General features: G+C 44.4%; 1 pseudogene; it reads left to right on the forward strand.

Annotated features, from left to right (window-relative positions):
- The first annotated feature begins 6,905 nt into the window (after positions 1-6,905).
- Positions 6,906-6,986, forward strand: LOC138294428 (U6atac minor spliceosomal RNA; annotated as a pseudogene).
- The last annotated feature ends 16,275 nt before the right edge of the window (positions 6,987-23,261 follow it).

The raw sequence follows: 23,261 nt of genomic DNA on the forward strand, positions 1-23,261 counted from the left end.
ATCTACAGATCACGCAAATAAAAGCCAAAAGGAAAAATTAAATGACTTATTAGGTAACAGTATAAACAATGTGAGCAGCGCTCCAATACCGCCATTCAATTTTGCGCTGTGAGCGCCATGGCAGCCACAGAGCACAGACAAAAGAAAAAAATGCTTTCCGATGTGCCTGGAAGTGTTAGCGCTAACAAAAAACAAATACATAAATATTTACCATACATTATCCAAGAAGGTAATCAGGTATCCTACAGATCACGCGAATGAAAGCCAAAAGCAAGAATGAAATGACTCTAATTAAGTAACAGTTTAAACAATGTGAGCCGCGCTCCAATACCACAGATCTAGTTCGCACTCTGAGCGCCATGGCATTCACGGAGTGCAGACTAAAGAAAAAAGTAATTCACCCATGCTGAAGTATATCGGCAATCATGCAATAATCCGTTTAACAGGGTCAGTCTGCAAGGCAAACCGCCCCAAGGCAGGACAAACAAAGCATTTACCAAGGACATCAAGTGATTTTTGAAAGGCAAGCCCACGAATGAATAAAAGTGATAGGTTTGAGGGGGCATGTTTAAAAGCCCACAATACTTACAACAGGTCAAAGCGCTTGAACTCGACCTAAAAACGCTGTATTTACACCAGGGACAAATAAAATAAAACAGAAAAATGCTTAGTGCTCCATGCATTTTCCATGTACAAATTTGCTTGATTAAAATCTAGAAGTAAAAAATTCCGTTTGGAAGAGAGATGGAATTCTTGCCAAAACTTTTATAGCCATTTGGCCGCTGCACACTTATAGTATAATATGCATGCATCTTATAACTAATTGCAGTCAAGCTACACAACAAAGACCTGTAATGCCTGAATGCTTTTTTGCGTCTGTTTACACCAACATGACCAACCTTGATTATTCAGAAACTAAGGTGTGCCAGCCTGTGCAGTTTCAAGTTTTTTGACTGAGTGGATTTTGTTTAGTTTCCCGGATTGATGGCATGGAAGCATCAACATTGGTTAGAACATATTAAGGAACAGCAGAGAGGTGCATTACCTATTCATAAAAGGTTGTGAGTCTTGCAAACACATCACAGGAGAAACCCAGCTTCAACTGGGTTAAAAATTTATTTTTTGGATTAGACGTGATGCACCAGTGCCTACATCTTCTTAATGTGTATTAAAGAAGCAAATCAATAGCAAGAGGAAGGATGCAAAAGCACATTACCAAATGCAGCTCAAGATGAAAGTGCTAACCTTACACGCAAAATGGGTCAGTGGGAATCACGATAGTCAGTCTTAAATAAGTTCTGATCTTTCAATAATCTACACATCTACGTTTATAAAATGATCCCAACAGCTATTCAGAAACAAAAATGATCCCTCGGTGTACAAAGGACACCCTACACCTTTAAAATAAAGCCTCCTGAGTGCTTATGCACAATACCCCTCTGGGGTATATGGTTAAAGAAGCCAGGACAACATGCTTGGTCATCTTTAAACTAACTACTTGTGAACCACTTCCTACAATTGGTACAAATATTATTTAGGTATTCGTTTTAATACAAAAGTTCATTTATTCAAACAGAATGAGGGAAGTCACTACAGCTGAGTGAAGCTCTGGTGACAAGAATATTTGCATCTCAAATATCAGATATCAGAGATCAATAATCTTCAGCAGTACTGGGCCCAAAAATTGTATGGTTCATCCGACCACATTCCATACTACGGAATATGCAGTGCATGATTAGAGCAGAAACTTAACAAGCGCTAAGAGTCACTGATTAAATGTTAGAGTGTTCCTCAGACAGTAAATCTGATGACTTATAGATGCATTGCTTCTTTTGTCATTGAACAAGAGATAACCATCAAAAACCACCAGTTTTAGAGGTCTTTGTTCAGACATCGTGGTATCGTTATTTCTTTATATTCATAGAAAATAACACTTTATGGAAAATGAGGGAGACACAAGAACAGTCCAAGAATCCAAATAGCAGCACCACACTTCTGTTCACAGGATCACTGTGTCGGAGGTGGATGAAGGTAATGACACTACTGAAGATACGGGGAAGGATATTTACACTAGCACCAAAGCATGGATTTCTTTCTCCATATTATGCATTTGGGAAAACTGAAGGTGACACACTGCGCAAAGACTCAGAGTAGTTCCCACAGGTAAAATAATCCCCCATACATTAAAACAGAGGCACCTCTTGGAAGGTACATTGCTACACAGAACTGCCAATAGATGAGAGGGTACTACTCCTCTGGGTAGAGTCAAGGCCCACTCAAAACGTTTTATACAATACGTCTAAAGGTAGCTGAGCCGTTAAGTGACGCCTAAAACGTCCCTATTGCTTCATAAAGCTGAGCCTCCTGTGTCGCCAGCTGGCTCACTAAGGGGCGAGGTGTGTTATAAAAGTGCTAATAAAAGTTAATGAACAAACCTGCGTGTATTCTCGGTAACTCTATGAACGTTGCAAAAGCCAAGTTGAACCTGAATAACCGTCAGCAGGCCTGCAGGCGATAACAGCTCTATTATCAACAAGCTGACAATACTTTGGGCCGTATTTATACTCCGTTTGCGCCGAATTTGCGTCGTTTTTTTCGAAGCAAATTCGACGCTAAACTAACGCCAACTAACGCCATATTTATACTATGGCGTTAGAGGCGTATAGCGACAAAGTTCCCGGAATGTGCGTCATTTTTTAGCGTGAACCCCTTCCTTGCGTTAATGATATGCAAGGGAGGCGTTCCCGTCCAAAAAATGACTCCCAGGCCTTTACGTGGTATTTATACTCCCGGGCAAAAGAGACGCCCGGGAGTGGGCGTGGCTAAAAACGGCGCATTTGCGCCGCTTTTTAACGCCTGGGTCAGGCATGGCGTTAAGGGACAAGTGGGCTCAAAATGAGCCCAGAGTGCCCTCCCCTGCCCCCAGGGACCCCCCCTGCCACCCTTGCCCACCCCAGGAGGACACCCAAGGCTGGAGGGACCCACCCCAGGGACATTCAGGTAAGTTCAGGTAAGTATTTTTTTATTTTTTTTTAATAATTTTTTTTGGCATAGGGGGGCCTGATTTGTGCCCCCCTACATGCCACTATGCCCAATGACCATGCCCAGGGGACAGAAGTCCCCTGGGCATGGCCATTGGGCAAGGGGGCATGACTCCTATCTTTACAATGATAGGAGTCATGTTGATGGGGGATGGGCGTCGTTAAAAAATGGCGCAAGTCGGGTTACGACGATTTTTTCGACGTAACCTGACTTGCCCCATTTTAAGACGCCCATGCGCCATTTTCCCCCTACGCCGGCGCTGCCTGGTGTACGTGGTTTTTCTCGCGCACACCAGGCAGCGCCGGTCTGCTTGCGCCGGCTAATGCCATTCAATAAATACGGCGCCCGCATGGCGCTTCAGAATGGCGTTAGCCGGCGCAAAACTTTTTGACGCTAAACTGCGTTAGCGCAGTTTAGCGTCAAAAAGTATAAATATGGGCCTTTATATTATGCTGTAAAAATTTCATGACATGCCATTAACAGCACTAGCATGTTTGATGACCATGAATAAAGCCAATGACTGAATATAAGTGACATTTCTTTTGGACCTTGAATTCATGAGAGTGTGCCTCCCGCTCACTTTTTTTTTTATGTCCCTTAAAATAGGTACGACTAGCGAGGGCATTCCAGCCCGATGCCTGCGGCTCGCAAAAACTCTTCTCTTGGGGAACAGCACGCAGCAGTTACTGAGCGTTGCCATCTTTGACTACAAGCCTCACTGTCCAATCCAGCGAAAGCCACTAAAGAGGAAAGAGATGACCGGGCCACCTGATTACCATAGAGAGCGGCATCGTAGCTCCCTGCATCGAAACAAAAACAGGACAAGGCCTGCACTCCCTTGTTGTTTATATGCAAGGAGTATTTCGGCCATTTCAGAATAGCAGCTGTACCGGAGAGTCTCACCACTGTTTTAAATAATTTGCCAAATTGCCAAATTGAATCCTTCAGTAAGGAAATCCCAAAATTGTAAAACATGCATTTTTAGGTGGAGCGCGCAACCGTTCTGGCCTGTTGTAATCTGTGGTCTTTTAACCACGGCCATCGCTGTCACTGGTTTATGGGCTTGCCTTTCAAAAATCCTTTGTTTTCATTGGTAAATGCTTTCCGTTTGTCCCTCCTTGGGGATGTTTTGTTACGGCCTTGACCATGACCTTGTTATATGGGTAATTGCACTTTTGCCAATACTTTGACTGCGAGCCAACTTCTTTTTAGGGTCGAGCCTGCTTTGCATGCGCTCGCGCATGCGTATAGCAGGGAGACTCTTATGTATTTAGAAAAGGGCTCCCAGCCCTGTCAACTTCACGTCAGTGCTTTTTATTGGTTCGTGGGCTTCCCTAATTAAATCGGCTTGCTTTCATTAGTCGAGGCACGCATATGGCATGCCTTTTCCGGTGGCAAGCCCTCCTCGAGCGCAGCGACCAAGTACAGAAAACATGCGAGGCTCGCTGTTTTCCATCGGGCTCGTGGACTTTTTTTTTAAAACTAATTTACGAGCCCGATCTCGCTTGGCAGAAGTCGAGCGCTTTACCTACTTGATTTCACTTTTTCGGGTTACGTGCATAAATGCACTTTTGCCCGATAGGTGAAAAGTCGGGTTAGGAGTTTACAACGCTATCGGCTCTAACACGAGCAAACGCGAGACCCGATGCATTGTAAATGCTTGTTCCTTTTGTGTCTCTCCTTCACGCTCATGCTCATGGCGGCCGTGGCGCTTTGAATCGGCTCGCTTGTGTCAACTATTTACTGTTCTCTTTCAGTTTATATGGCAAGAAAAGTCCAGTTAGTAATTTACAACTCTAATAGCTCTAACTCGAGCAAACACAAGACCCATTCCATACTTTTGCTACTGTGACTCTTAATACTGTAAGGTGTCAGCCTCTGAAGGAGCAGTTCCTTGCATGCAATTTAATAGAAGGTTTGGTAGTATAAGAAACAATAGAGGGACTCAAATGAACTGCGCAACTGGTGAAAGACAGCGTGATCCGAACATTAATAGAAAACAATGTCCAGGACATGCAATTTATTTTGCTTTTAAGTCAGAGCAAAAAATTAAACATCCCTCGGCAAACAGTGTCTGTCATTTTACTTTTTGACTGGACAGGAAATGTAAGACATTATTATCATTTCTGTACTGTGACAAAACATAATGTGTCAGCCTCTGTAGGAGCACTTTCATGTGTGCCATTTAATAGAAGGTTTGCACAAGATAAGATGCATGTGTTTCCAAAGCATTTTACAAATCTCTGGTTAAAAACTGCAGCGATGGGGCTGTGACAATATCCCACAACTGAGCTCAGAGCGTAGCCAGTGAAAGAAAAAAGAGTTCCAGATAATTGTAATTGTAATAGTATTTATATAGCGCTTACTACCCCTGACGAGGCGTCAAAGCGCTTTTCGGCACGTAGCACGCTTCTCTGGAACCCAAAAGGAATTAGTGGTGGATTAGTTTAGGGAAAAATGAGTACAGTTTTAGTAATATTATGAGTTAATTTGAGCCACTGATATGTGAGTTTGTTAGTTGGATTGACTGGAGGGGTGGAGGAGGGAAGAATCCAGAAGTGTTAATTGGAAGTTTATAGTAATAGGATTTAGGCTTGGAATGAGTAAAGGGGGGATGGAGGAGGGACGAGTCTGTGGAAAGGGTTAAGGAGATCATAGTAGCAGGAGGGGTTTTGGATGAGTTAAAGGTGAGATAAATGAGGGAGAATTTAGTAGGGTTGTTTTGGAGATCATGGTAGTAAACTGAGATTTGGGTTAGTTAGATGTGGAAGAGGAGGGAAGAGCTTAGGCCGGGTTATTTAGGAGCTGAAATTATTGATAGAGACATGACATATGGTGTTGGGTAGACAAAGTAAAGCTTACAAGAGTAAAAATATAATATTTTTTATGTATTATATATATATATATATATATATATATATATATATATATATATATATATATATATATTAATAATAATAAAGGATAAATAAATTAAAAATAATGATAGAAAATGTGTATATATATATATATATATATATATATATATACACATTTTTTAACATTATTTTTATTTAATTTATTTATCCTTTATTATTATTAATATATATATATATATATATATATATATATATATATAAATATATATATATTTAGATTTATTTATAATTTGAATTTTATTTATAGATTTTTTGTTTCTCTAGTACAGTACGACTATAGTAATAAATAAATAGATATGTAAGTGCATAGTAAGGGAAGGAATATAGTAATGGGTATAATATGAGAAGAAAAGTAGTATTGTATAAACACAGACTTTCAAGCTTTCAAGATTTGTAATATTTGAAGTTAATTAATAAGTGTACTTTTCTAACATTTATTTATCTTTACTCAATTTTTGAATAGCCAAATACCTATGATAATAAACATTTGATCAGTCTGATATAAAATGAGAGCAGGGATTCATAAGTATCTAATATAACAACTTATCCAGGAGCTATGCATTGACCTATGAACACGTGAAGCATAGAATAACATACACACATATATATATATATATATATATATATATATATACACACACACACACACACACATATACACACATATATGTACAAACATATACATATTTAAACAGTGAGTAAATATACATTAAACAGGTTTAAAGAGTATGTGTGTAGTTTATTGTTATGATATAGTAGCAATACATATTTTCTAAATAACTATATAGCTAGAATATACACATAATCAGATAAAAAATATTTATCAACACAGGCATGTGCAGTCCATGTGCTGTATTGTTGATTTATGTGGAAGTAATACATAGTGTGATCGTAAGAAATCAGATACTAGCCGCTTAAATATAGCTCTGCGTTGTATGCATAGGTGTGTTATTTGAAAGGAGAGAAGGTTAGCACTCCCCTTGACAAGGATGGAAGAGGTCCCAGGAAGATGAAGAAAAAACGTATGGCCACGCAGTGTGAAGCGACGTGGCAAAAGAAAAAAATAGTGCACCACACTCAGCTATATGACCGATTGTGCAATAATCTATGTAACAGGATTTGTCTCCAAGATGGTAACAAAGCAGCCTCAAGGCATGACAAACAAGGCATTTACCTACAAAATCAAGGGAATTTTGAAAGGCAGGCCAAGGAATGATTACACCATGTGGAGAGACAGCGCTTGCTAGCTGCCTAGGCTCGACCTAAAAAAGGAAGGTGCGCATGGTGTGCTCCTCTGGACAAAAGAGCACCAGCAGTCATGTATGACTGTTGCAAAAGCTGGGCAGGCTGGGAAAATAAAATATTGTGAGTAATCAGTTGGCTAACACAGAGTAGGAGGTGTAAATTCACAAAATTACGAGGAGGACATTAACAAACATAAACTTATTTCGCCAATTCGCTAGAGTGTGACCAGTCTTGAAGGTAAAATCTTTTATCATGGACTGTCAAAGTTCACATTAAAAAAAGAGACTTTTCATACAATGTATATCTTACAGTGAAGCCAAAGTCAAAAGCACGTGATGCCAGTACTAAGACGGCCCACGCTTCTCGTCAATGGTATTGAAAATCTAGTTGTGTTGAGGTTTAAGTCTACAATGCTTTCAAGAGGCCCACCTTGATTTCAACTCCAATTTTCATTTTTGCAAGACTCGTCTCGTGGCACACATTCACGTTAATGTCGGTTTTGACTTCAAAAACCCAGAACAGACATGTTTGGGTAATGCGTAGGTTCCGCTTTCCTGCAACCGATTCAAACAGTTTAACTACCTTTGTTAAACAGTCCAGAACTGTAGGAAAGTACTATCTTGCCTGGCATGTTACCCCCATTTTTATTTGTGTGTCAGTTTGTTTTTGCCTGTCTATCTGGGATCCTGTTAGCCAGGACCCCAGTGCTCATAAGTGTGGCCTGAATGTGTATTCCCTGTGTGGTACCTAACTATGTCACTGAGGCTCTGCTAATCAGAACCTCAGTGCTTATGCTGTCTCTGCCTTCAAAATTGTCACTGCAGGCTAATGACCATTTTCACCAATTCTAATTGGCACACTGGAACACCCTTATAATTCCCTAGTATATGGTACCTAGGTACCCAGGGTATTGGTGTTCCAGGAGATCCCTATGGGCTGCACCATTTCTTTTACCACCCATAGGGAGCTCAGACAATTCTTGCACAGGACTGCCACTGCAGCCTGAGTGGAATAACGTCCATGTTATTTCACAGCCATTTTACACTGCACTTAAGTAACTTATAAGTCACCTACATGTCTAACCCTCACTTGGTGAAGGTTAGGTGCAAAGTTACTAAGAGTGAGGGCACTCTGGCACTAGCCAAGGTGCCGCCACATAGTTCAGGGCAATTTCCCCAGACTTTGTGAGTGCGGGGACACCATTACACGCGTGCACTACATATAGGTCAGTGCTTATATGTAGCTTCACAATGGTAACTCTGAATATGGCCATGTAACATGTCTAAGATCATGGACTTGTCCCCCAATGCCAAATCTGGTATTGGGGTGCCAATCCCATGCATCCCCGGGGCTCCAGCTTGGACCCCGGGTACTGCCAAACCAGCTCTCTGGGGTTTTCACTGCAGCTACCGCTGCTGCCAACCCACAGACAGGCTTCTGCCCTCCTGGGGTCTGGGCAGCCCAGTTCCAAGAAGGCAGAACAAAGAATTTCCTATGAGAGAGGGTGTTACACCCTCTCCCTTTTGAAATAGGTGTGAAGGGCTGGGGAGGAGTAGACTCCCCCAGCCTCTGGAAATGCTTTGAAGGGCACAGGTGGTGCCCTCCTTGCATAAGCCAGTCTACACTGGTTCAGGGATCCCCCAGCCCCTACTCTGGTGTGAAACTGGACAAAGGAAAGGGGAGTGACCACTCCCCTGTCCATCACCACCCGAGGGGTGGTGCCCAGAGCTCCTCCAGTGTGTCCCAGACCCCTGCCATCTTGAATGCAGAGGTGTGAGGGTGCAATGGAGGCCTCTGAGTGGCCAATGCCAGCAGGTGACATCAGAGACCCTTCCTGATAGGTGCTTACATCTCTAGGTGGCCAATCCTCCTATAAGGGCTATTTAGGTTCTCTCCTGTAGGGTTCTCTTCAGATAACGAATGTAAGAGCTCACCAGAGTTCCTCTGCATCTCCCTCTTCTACTTCTGGCAAGGCTCGACCGCTGACTGCTCCAGGACACCTGCAAAACTGCAACAAAGTAGCAAGAAGACTACCAGCGACATTGTAGTGCGTAATCCTGCCGGCTTTCTCAACTGTTTCCTGGTGGTGCATGCTCTGAGGGCTGTCTGCCTTCACCCTGCACTGGAAGCCAAGAAGAAATCTCCTGTGGGTTGACCGAGTCTTTCCCCTGCTACCGCAGGCACCAAACTTCTGCTTCACCGGTCCTCTGGGTCCCCTCTCATTGTGACAAGGGTGGTCTCTGGAACACAGGAGCTGGATCCAAGTGACCCCAACAGTCCAGTGGTCCTTCTGTACAAATTTGGTGGAGGTAAGTCCTTGCCTCCCCACGCCAGACAGTAAATCTGTGTACTGCTACTGCGTGAACTGCAGCTGCTAGGGCTTCTGTGCACTCTTGCAAGGATTCCTTCGTGCACAGCACAGCCCAGGTCCCCAGCACTCTGTCCTGCATTGCTCAACTCGCTGAGTTGATCCCTGGCTTCGTGGGACCCTCCTTTGTAGTGTTGAGACGACTGCCGTGCTCAAGTGCTTCTGCGGGTGCTGCCTGCTTCTGCGTGGGCTCTCTGTGTTGCTGAGCACCCCCTCTATCTCCTCATCCAAGTGGCGACCTCCTGGTCTTTCCTGCGCAGCACCCCTTTTCTTCAACTGTGACCTTTGCAGCTAGCAAGGCTTGTTTCTGGTCTTTCTGTGTGGAAACAACTCTGCATCCTCTAGCACGCCGTGGGACATCTTCTGTGCAAAGGAGAAGTTCCTGGCACCTTTCGTTGTTGCAGAATCTTCAGCTTCTTCCACCCGGAGGCAGCCATTTTGCACCTTCATCCAGGGTTTAGTGGGCTCCTGCCCCCCTGGATACTTTCGTGACTCTTGGACTTGGTCCCCTTCCTTTATAGGTCCTCAGGTCCAGGAATCCGTCTTCAGTGCTCTGCAATCAGTTGTTGAGTTTGCAGAATCTCCTATCACGACTTTAGTGTGTTTCTGGGGAAGTAGGGTTCCTTTACTCCTACTTTTCAGGGTCTTGGGGTGGGGTATCTTGGACACCCTTAGTGTTTTCTTACACTCCCAGTGATCCTCTACACACTACACTAGGCCTGGGGTCCCTTCGTGGTTTGCATTCCACTTTCAGAGTATATGGTTTGTGTTGCCCCTAGGCCTACTGCATCCTATTGTATTCTATAGTGTTTGCACTACTTTTCTAACTGTTTACTTACCTGATTTTGGTTTGTGTGTATATTTTGTGTATTTTACTTACCTCCTAAGGGAGTATATCCTGTGTGATATTTTTGGCAGATTGTCACTAAAATAAAGTACCTTTATTTTTAGTAACTCTGAGTATTGTGATTCTTATGATATAGTGCTATATGATATAAGTGTATAGTAGGAGCTTTGCATGTCTCCTAGTTCAGCCTAGACTGCTAGAACTCTACTAATCTACTAATAAGGGATAACTGGACCTGGCACAAGGTGTAAGTATCACTAGGTACCCACTATAAGCCAGGCCAGCCTCCTACAAGAACTGCTTATTTTCTCATACTATGTCGTACATCACCTATGAGCAAAACTATATAATACCCCTCTAAAGTATTTACATTTATGCAGCACATTAACTGAGGGAGGTCGGATGGGAGCCATGTGCAGATTCTTTTAAATCAGAATGCACTAGATTTACTTTAACATTCACGCACCTAGTCAAAACTTCACAGCCATACTTCCGCAGAATCCTATTACATGTCAGTTGGCTGTGTGCAAGGCACCTGTCTGTCAATAACAGTGCCCAGTGCTGTAAATGTTCTCTTGCCTGCTCAAGTCCGCACGGTTTGCAAAAAGGTTGCAAACGGTGGCCCTGAAAGATAGCATGGCCAGCTAGTCTTTGCTGCCTTCATGACTATGTCATACCGTAGAAATTGCCCACTTGAAATATGGGGTTTCAATCCCATGTTATCAAAATACCAACGCGTCTCACTTCCTTCAATCACCCATTTTCAGAACTTGTTGGCTCCTCTAATCATTCAGGTTCAGAGCTTGGACTGCAGCCACCACTCCCATACCCAACGAAAGGCACTTTAGGTGCAAATTCCCAAACATATCTTCACATCCCATCCCACAATCTCTGGGTCCATATCACCACTCTATGTGGATAAACATTTTGGTTTATTCCTTCTAGCAATCAGACTTTGTTATAATACCCATACCAATAATAGAACCACAACTTCATTGAAAACTGGCGTGCTGCAACTTGTACTAGTAAACGTGCATGCCCAGCTACTCCAGTGCAAGATTAGCCATACCAATCCAATCCTCCGAGGGCCTCACCTGCATAAAGGTGCACCAATCAGGTACATTAAGACTTGAAGGAGGTTAAAGCATTAATATGAAGTTGGAATCCAGCTCCATGTATTGCCCGTTTAATTATCCATTTGATCACTGCCTGTCTCCCTTCTAGTGTTCAGACCCCTTTCATCTCGAATAAATCCACCCTAGATGTAAACAGTAAGAATCATAATCAACCAGTCACCCTCCTTAGCACCTTGCCGAATTTGCTGCAGAAGTTGGTTACTAGCAAGGCCACTGGAATTATGAGTTTTGACGCATTTGCCACATAATCCACCGTCTCACGCATAATCTGTAGATTTTAACAAAAAAACATTGTTTCTATTTCCAATGACTCAAGTTACTGAAAAGCATGCGACATGCTGCAGCACAGTGGAAGGCCCTTTCCAAAGCGTAATGGTCACCTTTTTGGTTATTTATTGCTATATTTGAGTATTAAACTGGAACAAATCAACACACAAAGATGATAGCGTAAACATAAAGAAAAGTTGGACACTGCTCCTGGGAGGATACTATTGCCAACAAGACTGGACTACGAAGAAGGATGGACCACTAGCGAAGAAGCCTTTTGAAGGACAATAAAAAGGAGGAATGTAAATGCATGGGTGGGATGTAAACCCACAGGTTAGATTACAGCATGGCAAGAGACCGCGCAGACGCGTAGCCTAGGCTCGATTTAAAAACTGCCACATACTTAGTGCAGATTGACAGCATAAGGCACCTGCACCTCCAGAGCCAGTATGGGAATGTTTGGCTTTACCATTCTATTCCTTTCTATCCTAACAGTTACAATATAAATAACTTCTCTATGTCGAATTTTGTGCGTTTAACAGGCTTTGGAAATACTTTAGTCATGTCAGGAAAGCAGTTTTACACTCCACCGAGTTCGAATTCTGGCAAGGCAAACTCAGCCTTCCATCACTTTAAGGTTGGTAAATTGAGCACCATTAAACTGACCAATATTTCAGCACTTGGAAAAAGAAAAACGGCCGAGTTATAAACCTTTATAATATTTCAACTGCTGATATTGTTACCAGAGAACCAGCAGACAAGACAAGGTCTGAAGTTATAACAGTTTTAATAACAAGTTTAAAAAGCCGCTAATGGAGAGTCAATAGCAAAATTGTCGTGCACTATTCTACAAAAGTCAGCAAGCCCTCAGATAAGTCTTTAAAAGATTATGCGATGGATTTCCAATCAATGTCATGCAAATATGGGGAGCACCTTTCTTAAGTGTTGCGACAGCAGTGCTGGGAAATGAGACCCCAACAAAGCACCTAGCTGGTGAGGGGGCGACCTCCCTGGCTGCACTAGATAGTTCCATCAACGCTAGTCTGCAAGGTATGGGGCTCTCCAACCCCAACAGAAATGAAGAGAGGCCTAGAAGCTAGCTAGAGAGGCCCTGCACTTTCCAGGAGAGCCTGTAACAAGCGAGAGCAGGGTACTCCTGCAGAAAAATCACTTACCCTGTAGGCTACTGGTGGTAGCAAGTGTGCAAGAACCACTACCAAGATGGACATCTGCCTCAAATGAGAATGAATAGAGCAGAAGGTCATTTGTGGAGTATTGCAAATGTCTGAACACAGTTTCTGTGGGGAAGCCAACTGGAAGAATCCCTTCTCCCACTAAACAAATGGTCTTTATAGACTTCCATGTGCTCAAAAACCAGAACGCAAAACATCAGCTTTCTTGGAGAACCAGTGGGTTGAACTGGTACAAGTACAAGTCCACTACCTAAGACCCCAAGCTTATTCACCTTAGCTCACATTTCGAAGTTTGTGGCAATGCCTCCGGCGCTGATGCATATTTCTGTGAGCTGATGATTGCTACACTACAGAATTCAGCAGCACACGCTGCAGCAGCACAATGAAGTCAGTGGAAGGCGTCAGAAGCACATATACCTCCAACAAAAATTCCAGACCTTCCAACTAGATGCATCATTTGTCCAAACACACTCTTACGAATTATAAAGTACTACTGTAGGAAGCTGGCTCTGTATATATTATACCAAGGTGAAATATAGTGTGCACAGAGTCCAGGGGTTCCCCAGAGGCTTGACAGAGGCAATAATAGATAATACTTGTAAGGAAATGCCTCCTTGGCATGGTTACCCCCTGACGCTTTGCCATGCCAAGTTATGATTTGAAAGTGTGCTGAGGTCTGCTAACCAGGCTCCAGCACCAGTGTTCTTTCTCTAACCTGTACCTTTGTTTCCACAATTGGCACACCCTGGCATCCAGGTAAGTCCCTTGTAACTGGTACCCCTGGTACCAAGGGCCCTGATGCCAGGGAAGGTCTCTAAGGGCTGCAGCATGTCTTATGCCACCCTGGGGACCCCTCACTCAGCACAGACACACTGCTTGCCAGCTTGTGTGTGCTGGTGGGGGGAAAATGACTAAGTCGACATGGCACTACCCTCAGGGTGCCATGCCAACCTCACACTGCCTATGGCATAGATAAGTCACCCCTCTAGCAGGCCTTACAGCCCTAAGGCAGGGTGCACTATAGCATAGGTGAGGGCATAGGTGCATGAGCACTATGCCCCTACAGTGTCTAAGCAAAACCTTAGACATTGTAAGTGCAGGGTAGCCATAAGAGTATATAGTCTGGAAGTCTGTCATACACGAACTCCACAGCACCATAATGGCTACACTGAAAACTGGGAAGTTTGGTATCAAACTTCTCAGCACAATAAATGCACACTGATGCCAGTGTACAATTTATTGTGAAATACACCTCAGAGGGCATCTTAGAGCTGCCCCCTGAAACCATACCCGACTACCAGTGTGGGCTGACTAGTTTTAGCAGCCTGCCACACACCAGACATGTTGCTGGCCACATGGAGAGAGTGCCTTTGTCACTCTGTGGCTAGTAACAAAGCCTGTACTGGGTGGAGGTGCTTCTCACCTCCCCCTGCAGGTACTGTAACACCTGGCTGTGAGCCTCAAAGGCTCACCCCCTTTGTTACAGCACCCCAGGGCACTCCAGCTAGTGGAGTTGCCCGCCCCCTCTGGCCACGGTTCCACTTTTGGCGGCAAGGCCGGAGGAGATAATGAGAAAAACAAGGAGGAGTCACTGGCCAGTCAGGACAGCCCCTAAGGTGTCCTGAGCTGAGGTGACTCTGACTTTTAGAAATCCTCCATCTTGCAGATGGAGGATTCCCCCAATAGGATTAGGGATGTGCCCCCCTCCCCTCCGGGAGGAGGCACAAAGAGGGTGTAGCCACCCTCAGGGCTAGTAGCCATTGGCTACCAACCCCCCAGACCTAAACACACCCCTAAATCGAGTATTTAGGGGCTCCCAGAACCTAGCAAGATAGATTCCTGCAACCTAAGACGAAGAAGGATTGCTGACCTGAAAGCCCTGCAGAGAAGACGGAGACACCAACTGCTTTGGCCCCAGCTCTACCGGCCTGTCTCCCCACTTCAAGAAAAACTGCAACAGCTATGTGTTCCACAGGGTCCAGCGACCTCTGAAGCCTCAGAGGACTACCCTGCATCTAAAAGGACCAAGAACTCCCGAGGACAGCGGCTCTGCTCCAAAGAAGAAACATCTTTGCAACAAAGAAGCAACTTTGAAAGAACACACGTTTCCCGCCGGAAGCGTGAGACTTTGCACTCTGCACCCGACGCCCCTGGCTCGACCTGCGGAGAACCAACACTACAGGGAGGACTCCCCAGCGACTATGACCCTGTGAGTAGCCAGAGTTGACCCCCCTGAGCCCCCCCCAGCGACGCCTGCAGAGGGAATCCAGAGACTCCCCCTGACCGCGACTGCCTGCTTCAAAGAATCCATTGCCTGGTAAAGACACTGCACCCGCAACCCCCAGGACCTGAAGGATCTGACCTCCAGTGCAGAAGCGACCCCCAGGTGGCCCTCTCCCTTGCCCAGGTGGTGGCTACCCCGAGGAGCCCCCCCTTGCCTGCCTGCTTCGCTGAAGAGACCCCTGGGTCTCCCATTGAACTCCATTGTAAACCCGACACCTGTTTACACACTGCACCCGGCCGCCCCCGTGCCGCTGAGGGTGTACTTTTTGTGCTGACTTGTGTCCCCCGCCCGGTGCCCTACAAACCCCCCCTGGTCTGCCCTCCGAAGACGCGGGTACTTACCTGCTGGCAGACTGGAACCGGGGCACCCCCTTCTCCATTAAAGCCTATGCGTTTTGGACACCACTTTGACCTCTGCACCTGACCGGCCCTGAGCTGCTGGTGTGGTAACTTTGGGGTTGCTCTGAACCCCCAACGGTGGGCTACTTTGGACCCAATGTTGAACCCTGTAGGTGGTTTACTTACCTGCAAAACTAACAAACACTTACCTCCCCCAGGAACTGTTGAAAATTGCAGTGTGTCTAGTTTTAAAATAGCTTATTGCCATTTGTGTGAAAACTGTATATGCTATTTTGCTGATTCAAAGTTCCTAAAGTTCCTAAGTGAAATACCTTTCATTTAAAGTATTGTTTGTAAATCTTGAACCTGTGGTTCATAAAATAAACTAAGAAACAATATTTTTCTATATAAAAACCTATTGGCCTGGAATTGTCTTTGAGTGTGTGTTCCCCATTTATTGCCTGTGTGTGTACAACAAATGCTTAACACTACCCTCTGATAAGCCTACTGCTCGACCACACTACCACAAAATAGAGCATTAGAATTATCTCTTTTTGCCACTATGTTACCCTTGGACTCTGTGCATGCTATTTCTTACTTTGAAATAGTACATACAGAGCCAACTTCTTACAATACTAATGCTCTATTTGTGGTGGTGTGGTCGAGCAGTTAGGCTTATCAGAGGGTAGTGTTAAGCATTTGTTGTACACACACAAGCAATAGAAGAAACACACACTCAATGACTTAACTCCAGACCAATAGGTTTTTATATAGAAAATATTTTTTGTTAATTTATTTCTAGAAGCACAAGATTCAGTTAGCAGGTAAGTACATAAACTGTAAGGTACTTTGCATAGTTTTAATCAGACCTTTGAATGAAGTCAACAACGTATGCAGTTTTCTTTAAAATGGCAAAAAGCTATTTTAAAAGTGGACACTGCAATTTTCAACAGTTCCTGGGGGAAGAAAAGATTGAACAGTGTAACAGGTAAGTACATGACTTACAGTTCCTATCTCCGGGTTTTAAGTAGTCCGTCGTTGGGGGTTCAAGTTAACCCCAGACACCCACCACCAGCAACACGGGGCCGGTCGGTTGCAGAGGTCAAAGGCGAGGCAAGTTAACATAGGCTCCTATGGAGATAGGGGGTACTCGTAATCCGGCCAGCCAGCAGGTAAGTACCCGCGACCCAGAGGGCAGACCGGGGAAGGGTTTAAAAGAGCACTGGAGGGGCCACAAGGAGGCACCATATACACCCCCCCAGCGGCACAGGGGCGGCTGGGTGCAGGGTCCAAACAGGACGTTGGGTTTCCAATGCAAGTCTATAGGGAGTTCCTGGGGGTTACTCAGAGGCTGCAAGCAAGGTGCGGGGGGTGTCTCGGGCACACCACTGGTCGGATAGGGCAGAGGGCCGCCAGCTGGTCGATGCTGCACTTGGGGTCAGGTTTTCCAAGGCCTGGGGACTGCGGGTGCAGTGTGTAGTTTAGGCATTGGATATCTTTGTCCGGAGCTCGCGGTCAGGGGGGTCCTCTGGATTCTCTCTACAGGCGTTGTCGTGGGGGCTTGGAGGGATCAACCCAGGGTGGGCTCTTGTTCCCAATCACCTGGGGACCCTTTCTTGCTAGGTGGACTACCTGGACACGGGTGGTGGGCGTCAGGTGCACAGAGGTCAGGACTCGTGCATCCAGGGTGAGGTGGGAGTCCTTGGCAGAAAGTTTCTTTGGGACAGAGACGCTGTCCTCTGGAGTTCTCAGGGACCTTTGGGTGCAGGGCAGTCCTCTGGAGTTGGCAGAGGCCGCTGGATGCGTCGCTGGTCTTCTTGCGGGTTCTTTGAAGCAGGAGACAAGCCGGTAGGGCTGGGGCCAAAGCACTTGTCATCTTCCTTCTTCTCTGCTGGGGTTTTAGCTTAGCAGTCCTTCTTCTTCTTTGTAGGTCACTAGGAATCTGGTGAGCTGGGTTCAGGGAGGCCCTTAAATTCTAGATTTAGGGGCGTGTTAGAGTCAGGGGGCAGTAACCAAAGGCTACTGTCCCTGAGGGTGGCTACACCCTCCTTGTGCCCACTCTCTTTGGGGAAAGGGGGCACATTCATATCCCTATTGGTCCCTGTCCTCCAAACCAAGATGGATGATTCTGCAGGGAGGGGGTAACTTCAACTCTGGACACCTAAGGGGTGGTCCTGTCTGGGGTTCCCTGTTTTCCTAATTTTCCTGCCGGACTTGCTGCCAAAAGTGGGGCTGTGTCCGGGGGGCAGGCATCTCCACTAGCTGGAGTGCCCTGGGGGCACTGTAATCCGAGGCTTTAGCCTTTGAGGCTCACCGCCAGTTGTTATAGTCCTGCAGGGGGAAGTGTGAAGCACCTCCACCCAGGACATGCTTTGTTTCTGACCACAGAGTGCACAAAGGCACTCACCCCATGTGGTCAGACACTCGTTTGAAAGTGGCATGCTGCCACAGACCAGTCAGTCTTACACTAGCAGGTGGGCTAACATACTGGGGGCATCTCGCAGATGCCCTCTGTGTGCATTTTTCAGTAAATCCCACACTCGCATCAGTGTGGGTTTCTTGTGCTGAGAAGTTTGATACCAAACTTCCCAGTATTCAGTGAAGCCATTATGGTGCTGTGGAGTTCGTAATAACAAACTCCTAGACCATATACTCAATATGGCTACACTGCACTTACAATGTATGAGAATGGACTCAGACACTGTAGGGGGATATTGCTCATGCAGCTATGCCCTCACCTGTGGGATAGTGCTCCCTGCCTTAGGGGTGTAAGACCTGCTAGAGGGTTGACTTATCTATGCCGCAGGCAGTGTTTTCTGGGCACGGCACCCTGAGAGGGGTGGCATGTTGACTTTGTCTTATTCTTTCCACCAGCACACACAAGCTGCAAGCCAGTGTGCATGTGCTGAGTGAGGGGTCCCCAGGGTGGCATAATCCATGCTGCAACCCTTAGAGAGCTTACCTGGCCACAGGACCGTGGGTACCTTTTACAAGGGACTTAACTGTGTGCCAGGGCTGTGCCAATTGTGGAAACAAAGGTACAGTTTTAGGGAAAGAACACTGGTGCTGGGGCCTGGTTAGCAGGGTCCCAGCACACTTTCAATCAAAGTTGGCATCAACACTAGGCAAAAAGTGTGGGGGGTGACCATGCCAACAGTGGCATTTTCCTACAACTACGCTTCAAGAAAACCAATTATTTCACAGTCCCATTGAGATAGGTTAACTTCAAAACCTTGCTTTCTAGAAGAGCATGCATCATGTCTTTTCATGCCTCAGATCATTGATTCTGAGTGAACTTAAGAGACAACAGTTATCAACATCAGGCACATTGATTTCAGATGGACAGAACATTTTAATGCACACAACCATGCGATATATTTCAAACAACACTGCAAGAAGCGTGCTGTATGACTTCTCACAGACCCTATAAAGACTGGCACCAACTGCAATGCTTTTGCAGTGAAACGTTTGCTGCGACATAACCAGGACAAGTGTAGGAACCCCTTTCACACACCTCTATCTACATAGGACATGCTAGAGCCACACATTTCTCCAATCAAATAGAAAGGCCCACCTAAAACCACTTCAGATAGTTTGAGTACTGAAATACCACTCTACTTACAGCTGCTCACTCTACAAATGCCAGATCACATAACATTACATGGTACCACTGTGTGTGCCCAATGCTTACCTGGCAAAGTTTGGTAAGATGAGGGTGCTGCTGTAGGTGGAGGACTCAGGGAGATTATCTGTGACTTCAGAGCTGTGGTCAAAAGGAGAAATATTTATATTTTGCCTCAAAGCCTTAATATATAGTTAACAGTATTCGAAAATGCTCACACCATACTTACAAAACTGGATTCCCAGCAATGTATATGGGAGGAAATCTTGCACTGATTCCATGCACTTGTGTTGTGTGTTGCTGCCTGTACAGTAGTTGTCATGTGAGTGTATGTGCAGGCTGCAGTCCTCTTCTGTATTTGCTGTGTGTGCTTCTGATTCTTGCACTGCTTCTTTGCACTTGCCTTGTGAGAGTAAGAGAAGCTGTCCTTTTCACATACATGTATGCGTGTGTGAGTGTGTAGCTTGTATTCCCCCCACTCTGCAACTGCTGCATGTGTGTTCAGATGGTACTCGGTGCTGTCTGTGATACTTCCTTTGCCCGTTCTACAAGAGTACAGCTTGCACTATAACTTTCCATGATATACTTGCCCGATTTGCGGGAAAGAGAAGTGAAGTGAAGTTCACAATGTGCAAGCAGACGCTAGCATTGTCACTTGTGTGCTTCTCTGCATGAAGGAAGCATGCAGTGCTACTGCTGATATAATGCCAACTCTCTTTGATAGACATTTGCACTGGTTCTGCTTGTCCTCTCCTTGCTCTGTACACCCTCTACGTCCTCTGTAGGAAGAATGCTTGAAAGGACACTGCTTCTGCTGTACCTACTCTATATACAAGCTGGTCTTGCAACAATCTTTACGTTTGTGTTGCTCCAATAAGACAAGTTTACACTGTGGGCGTACCTAGCCTTGTATTTCTTTTGATAATATATTTATAAGGTGACAGGTATAGGGTAACCATCAATTACCCAAAGAGGTCAGCATGCATCTTTGGACTTAGATAGGAGTAAGATGGTTAACAACAATAAAATCAAATCAATAAACTTCACTTTTCATATTGGAGTCAGTAATTTATATGCACCATGACCCATGTGGTCATGAATCACCACACCAGTTTAGGAAAGTTCAAACATGTATTGCCCTTTAGATTAACAATGCTAAGATCACTAAACCAAATGCAAGACCAAATGATATAAGTACATAAATAACCCAATCTGACCAAACCTTTGGAAGAATCTCAGTCTAGACAAAATATTTATCATTAGGCATTCAAGAACCATCAGGCAACAACAAGAACAGCAAATGAATAATAGGCACAGAATACATTTAGTTATCACAGATGAATTGTTTACAATCAATTTATATAAAACAGTAAAATTTAGAATGTGATATCCTTAACTGTTACTCTAATCTAATAGGCATGTTTGGGCTTCATGCAAAAAGAAAAGAAGACAAAAATTAATTTAGAAAACATCTGACTATGGCACCAACCAAAAATAGCGGTTGGATTTCTCAAAGAAAAAAAACACATGAATCTGTAAGAAAGACAGTGCACATTTTGGTTACACCTCTCCTAAATGGATCAGCAAGCAGTGATGTCTTCCTCAGTGGAGCACCTTCTGGTCATATTCATTGGACAGTGAAATAATAGGGAACAGTTCAGTAATTTTTGGCCCTAGGCCCAGATTTATACTTTTTGCCACAAAACTGCACTTGTGCAGTTTTGCAACAAACATTTTAGTGCCGGCTTGCATCATTTTACAGTGCCAGATGGGCACCATATTTATGGAATCGTTCAAGCCGGTGCTAAGCTTGGGCTAGCGTCTAAAAAACAAGATGCTAGCCGGGTGGGGTTGGCGGTATGGAAAATGGAGGTTGTGCGTCAGAAAAGTACGCTAGGCTGGTTAGCGGCAAAAATAATGCCGCTAACCAGCCTAGAGTCATTTTTCTGACGCACAACCACCCAAAAATGACTCCTGTCTTAGTAAAGACAAGAGTCATGCCCACCACCCCAATGACCATCACAGGGGGCCAGTGTCCCCTGGGCATGACCATTACACCCTGTGCCAGGCAGGGGACCCCTTGTAAGGGCCCCCAATGGCAACTAAAAACATCTTTAAAAATACCTCTGGTGCCCCTCTGGTGTGGGTGGGGGTGTTTCTGGGGCTTGCGGTGGGCACCTGTGGGCCCATTCCATGGTGTTGGCCATGGAAATGGGTCTACAGGTACCTTAACGCCTGGTCTGACCCAGGTGTTAAATAATAATGCTAAGGAAGCTTAGCGTCATTATTTAGGTCCGCCTGCCACCCGTGTGTCATTTTTGCACGGAGCAATACATATGATGCTAAGTGCTTAGCGTCCTTTTTTGGATGGGAACGCCCACTTTGCATCTCATTCACTCAAAGCGGGTTCACGCATCCAAAAAATGACGAAACTCCAATATTTTGACACTAGACGGATCTACCGTCAACATATTAATTTAATTATGCTGTGACGTTTTAGTTTAAAAAAATGACATTAAAATGGCGCAAACAGAGTATAAATATGCCCCTTAATGTATGTGAATTGTCACTGACAGAAAGCTAAAACATAGCACATTATTACACTAGCAGAGTCAGAAAAGAACTGAACACAGCCAACATCAGAGCAGCAATGGCGTGGAACTGAACTTACATCACCTAATTCTATTATATTAAACTCATAGAAAGCAACTAGCTAAAACTCTATTGGTCAGTCTATGGAGTGGTTTAGGTCAAAGCCAATTAGCTTTTCTCCACATTCACAGATGTTACCTTTCTTCACTTTCTGCATTCACCATTAGTTCATCCTTTCTCACTGCCATCACCAGTTTCCGTAGCAGAATACAAATGTTGCAGATTACACACAAGCCTATTCATAAATTCAGTAAGCCTTTGCTTCAAAAGTACATATTATCTTCACGAAGTCAGACAAAATGTTACAGCACTGGAACAAAACTTTCCACAGTGAGCAAAATCAAATCACAGGATGCTTAGAAAAACAATTTCACAATGTTAGCATTGTACACATTGCTTCTGCATATTTCTAACATGAGGCCTTTTTTTAAATTAATTCTAAAACATTAATAAACATTTCATAATTTTTCAAACCATGAATCCTTTCAGTACATATTAATATTAATTTTCAGTACATTTAATTAAGCACACACAAAATATATTTCATCAAACAGTTTGTCAGAAGATTACCAATTGAATCAAACTTCCACGGGAGCAGATGCCTTTTACCCAACTCCCTCCAACAGATGCCTGTTCAGACCTTAACTGATTATCTGAACCCTGCATCCACTAGGGAGAAAGGGGAATGGGAATAGATAAAGAGAGACCGCCTCCAGATCCAGTTCCTGCCTGTGTTTCACACTTGAAGACAGTATATTCTGCGTGTGCTTCTGTAAACTAGCAACTTTCTTCTTTTGGAGATTTCTTTAAGGGAAGGACCTGCAGTGGGGTGATAAGAGCATAAATGACTACATTCCTAGTGTGCATTCAACTGTTCAGCCATTCTTATTCACCCAATGCAAGCGCTCTCCTAACCCGAATCTTTTGAGAGACGAGACTAGCCTCTCTCTCCAAAAGAACAATGTTATCTCAGACTCTTCTTTTCTCCTGAAGTCAGAGGATAAATCCAAGGTTCTCTGAAGAACAGTTAAAAAATTCACAAATGTACAATTTACTATTGTCTTTTACAGAAATAGAAACCTCCTATTAAAGTTCGGATTTCTCTATCACAGTCTCTAAGGCATCAGTCTGAGTTCTGAGGTTTGTCTCTTAAGACTGATGAGTCTGCAGTCGAAGAGTTTATATATATATATATAGATACATGAATGTAACTATGTGTGTGTATGTATATAGGCACGTCTGAAAATTATATGGAAGGATCCCTTACAGCATTTGCTTGAAGTTCAGTTGAGCCAGAATGAATTCCCCTCAGAAAGCCAATAGCCAGTTGCTGGAAGAAGGAAAAAAAT

This window comes from Pleurodeles waltl, chromosome 4_2, assembly GCF_031143425.1.
Source record: "Pleurodeles waltl isolate 20211129_DDA chromosome 4_2, aPleWal1.hap1.20221129, whole genome shotgun sequence".
Classification (NCBI taxonomy): Eukaryota; Metazoa; Chordata; class Amphibia; order Caudata; family Salamandridae; genus Pleurodeles; species Pleurodeles waltl.